Source organism: Hipposideros armiger, unplaced genomic scaffold (assembly GCF_001890085.2).
Source record: "Hipposideros armiger isolate ML-2016 unplaced genomic scaffold, ASM189008v1 scaffold_9, whole genome shotgun sequence".
Classification (NCBI taxonomy): Eukaryota; Metazoa; Chordata; class Mammalia; order Chiroptera; family Hipposideridae; genus Hipposideros; species Hipposideros armiger.
Window position 1 is genome coordinate 5169575 of NW_017731359.1, and position 7443 is coordinate 5177017.

The 7443-nt window shown below is 52.6% G+C and overlaps 1 protein-coding gene across 1 annotated transcript in view; it reads left to right on the forward strand.

Moving 5' to 3' along the window:
* The window catches only part of AGRP (agouti related neuropeptide), a 41301-nt gene that overhangs the window by 3701 nt on the left and 30157 nt on the right, over positions 1-7443 (forward strand). The gene's annotated exons all lie outside the window — the stretch shown is intronic.

Consider the following 7443-nt stretch of genomic DNA (forward strand, 5'->3'; position numbering starts at 1 on the left):
ATCTGTGAATGCCTGAAACAGGTCCTGGAGCAGCCACTGCTAGGTTGGGCTGGTTGAAGGAAGGGATCAGGGACATTTTCCAGGAGGGAGGCCTGAATTCATTCTAGCCATCGGAACCCTTCTGGGTCCAGACACAGCCTCTCAGCCCAGCCTTCTCCGCCAGCCTCGGATTCTCTGCTGTGGGGGCAGGCTGCCCTTCCTGCCACCATCCGGGCTCTTAGCCAGGCCATGCAGTTACCACTCATTGGGTACAACTCCTGAGGAGTCTCAAGACTTGTTTTCAAAGCAGGGGTGAGCTACCTGGCCTTTGAGGCACATGTTGGCTAAGGGGGCCAGTGCCCAGTCCTTTCCAATGAGTCTGGAATACTGACTCTCCCTTAGAGTGGGATGGGTTGCGGCTGAGAGCTGGTGTCAAAGGAATAGCTCCACTCCCCCACCCCTCGCATTAATAAGGCACCACTCCAACCCTGAATGCTCTAGGCCCTTGCGCTTCGGGCTTCAGTTCTGTAGTCCTTCACCTTTGGAGGTAGCAGACATACCCAGGAGTGGTTTGAGGTACTTTCCTGAATATACTCCTGAGAGTTGGTTATGACAATCAAGAGGTTGGTGGAGGGAGCACAGAGGCCCTCAGGGCACTGACATCCTCTCTCTCACCAGTTCTTACCTGCACACACCTCACACTCTCTCAGCTCTCTTACCTCTCCAGCCCCTCCTCTTTGCCTCCCTTGGCAGCACTCCTTTCTCTGTAGTCCTTAAGCCTGGGGATTGCTTCCAGGGGCTGAGTTCTCTTTACTTGTTCCACCGTAAGATATCATCCCGTCTCAGGGCTTCTATCCATCCACTGCTTACCATCCCAAGCCTTCCTGTGTGCCCAGAGCCCTCTCCTGTTCCAGAGCCCCTGGATGACCCGCCAGATCTCATGACCTTCCCCAGAGGGACTCTTCTTCCTTTGTTCTTATCTCTGCAAAGCACCATGGTCCACCTAGGCTCCCACTTAAGCCAGAGGCTGGGCCTCTCCAGGGCTCCCAAAACCGGTACCTGTTGGTCCCTGCCCATCTCTAAAGTCACCTTCTCAGCAAGGCATCCTCTGACCACCTTTTCTGAACATAACCAGCTACTCCTTATTACTCTCTGTCCCCATGTCCTGTGGACTCATCCCTTCATGTCACTCATCACCACCAGGCAGCATGCATGCCCATGTGTGTTCACATGCCTAAACCGACCTCACTGTGGGTCTCTAAGCTCTGTGGGGGCAAGGGCCATGGACGTTCTTGTCACCACTGTCCCTGGCTCATAGTGGGGAGTTCAAGAAAAATTTGTTGAGGGCTGGCTGAGTGGTGTGTTGGGTAGGAGTAGGCATGGGACGCCAGCTCTGAGCAGCAGGGCTCCGGTTTGGATCCCACATGAGGGCCAGTGACGCTGCGCCCTCTACAGCTAAGATGGTAAACAACAGCTTGTCTTGGAGCTGGGCTGCCCTTGAGTCACCTGCGATGGTGTAGGCTGCAGTGGGGCTGGCCAGCAGCGGGCATGAGCTTTCGTGAGCTGCTGTGAGCCACCATGAGCGGCCGTCCAATGGCCGGTGAGCAACTGCCTCACCTGGGAAGAGCACAATGATCACAGTACCAACATAGGGCAGTGAAACGATGTCCTCCACAACTAGACTGAAGAACAAAAGGACAGCAACTTGTCTGTTCCCCTTCCCCGATTCCCCAACACTGTTCCCCTCCCCCAATTCCCCAATAAAAGCTTTAAAAAAAAAAGAAAAATTTGTTGAATGAGCGAGTTGAATGAATAAATGCATGAACCCTTGACATCCCCTCTCCAACCCCCACCTTCCTTCAGCCTCTTAATCCTATTGATTCTACCTCCTTAATACATTTCAAATTCATTCCCTCCCCATTCCTCACCTTCCACTACCAGTACTTTATTGTTTATTAATTCATTTCCCAAACACCTACTGAGCACTCAGGGCTGGGCAGCATGCTGGCCCCTGGGGCAAAGAGCTGTCCCTGTGCATTGCTCAGGGCTCTGATGAGTCAGTGCTGATTGTGGTGGTGCATCAAGGCACTGTCCAAGGGACTCTTTCTCAGTCTGGAATTCTACTTTCAGAAAATTCCCACTTTTACTGGATGATTCCCTCACCCTTCATAGTCAATTAGTCACTCTGCCCTGTGTCTGGCCATGTATCTGCATTGTCACAACTGGTACCAGGGCCTGGGCCATCATCTTTTCTGGCCTCCCTGCTTCCTCCTTTGTACCCTACAGTTGTTCGCCATCTGACAGCTGAAGTGATCTTTTAAATCATAAATCGGTTCACGTTGGCTCCCAGTGTCCTCAGGATAAGTCCAGACTCTGTAGTGGGGCCTGCAAGAGCCAGGAGATCTGGCCTATGATGACCTCTGCTCCTCATTTCCTACCCATCCTGTCAGCCATTGCTGCTCTGGGTCCACCACCAACCTATCTGTGACTCCTTAGACATGGTCCCCGTTCTCTGGCCTCTGCCTCTTCTTCCAGCCTCCCTTCTGCCTGGGATCATCCTCCCTCTTATCCACTTGGAAAACAGCTCAAATGTCACCTCCTCCAAGAAACCTGTGTCTTCTGGCTTCCCACTCAATCTTTCTGAGTACACATTACTGTCTTATTGTCCTTGTCTGTAACCAAGCCTGGATCCCCATCCTGTGACCACTAGGGCCAGGCATGGATGGGGCTGCCGTGAGCAGATGAGACACGTGAGGCTTCACCTGGCCTTCTCCTCCTGCCCAGGGGCCTTGAGGAAGGGACAGCATCTAAGAGCCATACGGTGCTACAGGCCTCCCAGGCCTTTCCCCACCAACCAGTAAGCCAGGCAAGGAAGGACACAGTTGAAACCCATTTCACACAAGTGCCACCTGAGGCTCAGGAAGGCAGGGCCTTTCCTTGGTCTTGTGGATGGAATCTGAGCTCCCACTCAGCTCACTGAGCCCTAATCAGCTGGGCTCTGTCTGAGACAGGCATCATTCTGTGAGCACGTGCTCTGCCTGATGCTGGGCTGGGAGCTGGGGCAGAGCTCTAATCATCACCATTTCTGACCTCGAGCAGTTTACATTTCTGAAAGGATGGGCTCTGGCCTGAAAAAAATTCCTCTATTAGATGATAGAGGATGTTGAGAACCATAGTGAACTATGGGTCTTCACATATGGCACAGCTAGTTCTATTTTTGGAAGTAATGCAGTTCAAGTCCCAAACCCCAGAAAAACTGACATTTCCCTCACCCCCACCCCACAGGCCCTGTGGCTACAACTCTCTGGTATGCAGCTTCACCCTCCCAGCCTTCTGTGAGGGAACAGAATAAAGCCTGCCCCTTACTGTGCCTATGGCCACATGCCTCAGACAGAATGTACAGTATTCATTCATTGACCAGATATTCAGCAAGCATTCATGGAACTTGCTGTGAGCTCAGCCCTGGGGACAACGGAAATCTGGGGACAGAGGTGAAGCCACCCAGTCTCTGCCCATGGGGGCTCACTGTTAATCAGGGCAGGCACATTCCTGAGTCTTCACACCTCCTGTGTCGCCAGTGTGAGTGTGTGTGATTATGACAGTGTCTGTGTGTGCACATTTGTGTGTGTAGATGCTGGTTAGGAAGGGCTTTGCAGGGAAAGGGCCCTTAGCATGGCAAGTTGTTGGGACTCCCTGGGCAGGCAGAGTAGTTTTTTCAGGATGTCAAGTGCAAACTCCCCTTTTACCCTCAAGTTCCACCTCAAGAAATTTGTCCCAAAGAAAGAGTTGTACAGGCAAGAAAAGATCTGTGCCTCTGGATTACTTGCTTGTTTAATCAGGGATAAAGGGATGACACAGTCCTTGTGACCATCAGTGGGAGATCAAAAGCTGAAGGAGGTTTGTGCATGCCCTGAGATGTGGCCACTAAAAATGGATGTCAGTCATGGACTGAGCACCTACCATATGCCTGGCATCATTCTGTATGCTGAGGACAAAGAGGCAGACGAGACAGGCAAGGTCTCTGCTCTTCAGGAGTTTATACTCCAGCCAAAGGACAGATAATAATCAGGTTAATATGTTAGTAAGATGACTTCAGAGAGGAAGAGACGTGGCGAGAACAAATCAGGGTGATGTGATGTGGAGTGATGGGGCTGAAGGGCTACTTTAGTCAGGGTGGTCAGGGAAGGCGTCTTTGAGACAGTGACATTGGAGCCGAGATCTGAATGGCAAGAAGGAAACAGTCATGGAATGATCCAGAGAAAGACGGGACAGCAGGGGTAGAGGAAAGAGCAGGGCCAATGGCTCAGCGGCGAGCTTGCTGTATTTGAGTCACATGAGGTGGAGTGGAGAAAGGAGGTCCGAGGGGCGGCAGGGTCAGGTCAGGTAGGGTAGGGAGTGAGGGTTTTACATCTCTGAGTAGGGAAAGTGTTTACACATCACAGCAGACACGGAGGAGTGGGGAAAGCACCAGAGCAGCCGCCTGTTCTGTAGTGGGAGTCTCCTCAGGTCAAATCTGTATCCACTGGTCCTGAGAGCTGTCAGGAGGCTCATCCTTGTGTCAGTAGTGGCCACCATCTCTAGGCCTTGTAATTTCACCTGGTTTTATTTTCTTTTTTGTATTTACTTACACAACAGTTTGCAATGAATAATGTCACTGTTTTCAAAGACAACATGGCCACCACTTATTCAGGCATTTTCAGGGCAGCCCCTGCACCTGGTAGATGTAAGTTTCTAGTCCAGGGTCGCCAGGCTCCACAGGTCACTTCCCTGGGGCCTCTGCCCAAGGCTGGGCGGTCATTGGCCCTGCTGATCCAGCTATGGCCTCCAGGGGGACCTGTGAGCAGGGCGGTGCTGGAGTGGGGTGACTGTGTCCTGAGGGCTGGGCCAGGCATCCTTCCTTCCTTCCTGACTCCCTTCTCCCAAGGGACAAGTGGGAGGAGCCTCCGTGCCTCTCCCAGATCATGGGATGAGATGCTCCCCTGGGACTTTTGGGAGGGGGCGGGGGGAGAAGGTTGACAAAGGCTGCAGTGTGTGTGTGTCGTTTATTTTTGAGTTCCTATCTTTGGAGAACTGTTCTGACAGAGATTTGAAAGGTGTTGTGATGAGGAGGGTCCTAGCCACGGGCATTTGGCAATACCCTCCACCCATCGGTCGATGACCCTGGGGCAGACGATCCCCAAACTGACCCCAGCGCTGCCCCATCCAAGCCCAAGATGTACAGCGTTGGTCTTTGGCGCCACCTTGTGGGAAGTGTTCACAGTGCAGTTACAGACTTCACAAAACAGCCCCAACTCCCGGGGGTACCCCTGGCCTCAAGCCAGTGTTTCCCTTAATGGATGGCCATAGAAGTGTGCAGTGCACAACCTGTTCAGCTCTATGCAGTGGGTCTGCTCACACTCACACCATCACCATTAAAACCTCCTCCACATTCTGAAGCCTCTTTGTAAATGCTCCCTGACCCTCTGTTTCTCAGTCCTTCCCTCCTTTTAACCTGTTCCAGGAATGTTGGAAGGGGAATGGTCCTCCCCCTCTTCTGAAACTTCCTCTGGTTTCTATGATCGCTCCTCTTGAATTTCTAGCTGTTTCTCCAGCTCTCTCTCTTCATGCCCCTTGGTGGGCTCCTCAGGGTGCTGGGCCCCCTTCCCTCATCCTTGATACTTTTCTCCAGTCCATCCTGACAACTTCCAGATCCTTGTTTGTGTCCCCACAGTAATGCCTGAGTCTCAACCCCCTGTCTCTAACTCCATTCCCCCCTGTCTAAGAGAACCCTTGGGCACCCCAAACTCTTGTCTCTCCTCTCCTAAGAACTGTTTCCCCTCCCAAGTCTTCATGTTAGTCTGGGTGGCCTTTCCCATGAAACCTCATCAGCCACCAGGTCTTCCCCACCGTCCCCAGCCCCACCACCTCACCCTTGGCCAGGGTACCACCTGCACCTTCTGCCTGGCTCAGTTTCACCTGGCCTGGTCCATTCTCCACAGGCAGCTGGATGGCCTCTGTGGATCAGACCCTGTCCCTTCTCAGTTCCCCCCGGGCCCTTTATCTCTGGCCAGTTCCTCCCCAAGAGGTCCTAGCTCCAGCCAGACTGCATTTCTTTGTTCCCTGAATACACCCTGCTTTCCCAAGCCTCCACGTCTTTGCACAGGCTGTTCTGTTCATCTTTTTCCTCTTTCCTTTACCTGGGTAACTTCTACCCACCCTTCAGACACCACTTGCTCTGGGATACCTTCTCTGGGTCCCAGGCAAGGTGAGGAACCTCTTCACTCTCACAATGCCCTATGCTTCTCCCATCATAGCCCTTGTCTGCATCCCCTTCGGAAAGGGCCATCTGCTCCTGTCCAGGGCTCCAGACACTAAGGCCAGATCCAGGTTGAGTCACTCTGTGCCTGATTCCCAGCCTCAGAGGTCCTGGATCTCAAAAGCTATTGAGTGTGGAGAGAGCAAGGCCATGCCTGCAGGTCACCACAGAGAACCAGTGGCCAGGCTGGGGTGGGACCCAACACTCTTACCTTCCCCTCAAGGGTTCACCTGCTTCCCTAGATGCCATTGTGAGCTGAGTCAGGATCCTTGAGAGCCCGAAGGACCTTGATTCGCAGAGAGTTGGCAGGCTCTTGGCCTGGGGGGAAGGCAGCCATCAGCCCAGGCTCTTGAGAGCCCAAGGTGCTGGTAGAAGCTGTCTCAGGAAGGGGACTGGTATGCAGGGATCCAGGCCAGCACATCTGATGAAAGGATTTAATGAGATTCCCTTCTCCCACAGAGCTGTGCAGTGGGAGTGACGCCTAGATGTCATGCAGGGAGGGCCCAAATTCCTGAAAGGTGGTGGTGGCAGCTGTTAGGGTCTCTGGGTTAATTATCTCCAACGTCACATAGAAGGAAATGTGCTGAGGTAGGACCTCCCCCACCCAGCCTCAGCTTTTCAGGGCATGGACCTCTCCAGGACTCACTCTGCTCCCCACTAGACTGAAGTCTGAAGATCAGCTCGATATTCCTTCAGGCCTCATCTCCCTCACTCTACTCCAGCCCCAAGGGACTCCTGGTTCTTCCCTGAGACTGCCTTGTGGACTCCCACCTCTGGGCCTTTGCTCTAGCTGTGCCCTCAGCCTACTCCATGGCTGGGCCCAGCTCACTTGCTCACGGATCTCAGTAAACACTGTGAACTGAATTGCTCTGTAAATAAACAGAAAATGCCAAGCAGGCAGCCTGACACTTAGATTTACCTGCCCAAATTTGCTAAGCAAACAAATAACCCAAAATGGGAGAAGAAAAAAGAACCTATCCAGTCTTCTTGTGCCTCTGTTCCCCAAACTGTTCATCTTTCACTTCTTCCAAATAGCCTTGCTCTCTGTGCCAGACCTCTGCCTAAAATTTAGCCTGTATTTCTTTTTTTTTTTTTTAAGATTTTTATTGGGGAATTGGGGGATGGGAACAGTGCTGGGGAATTGGGGGAAGGGGTACAGACAAGTTGCT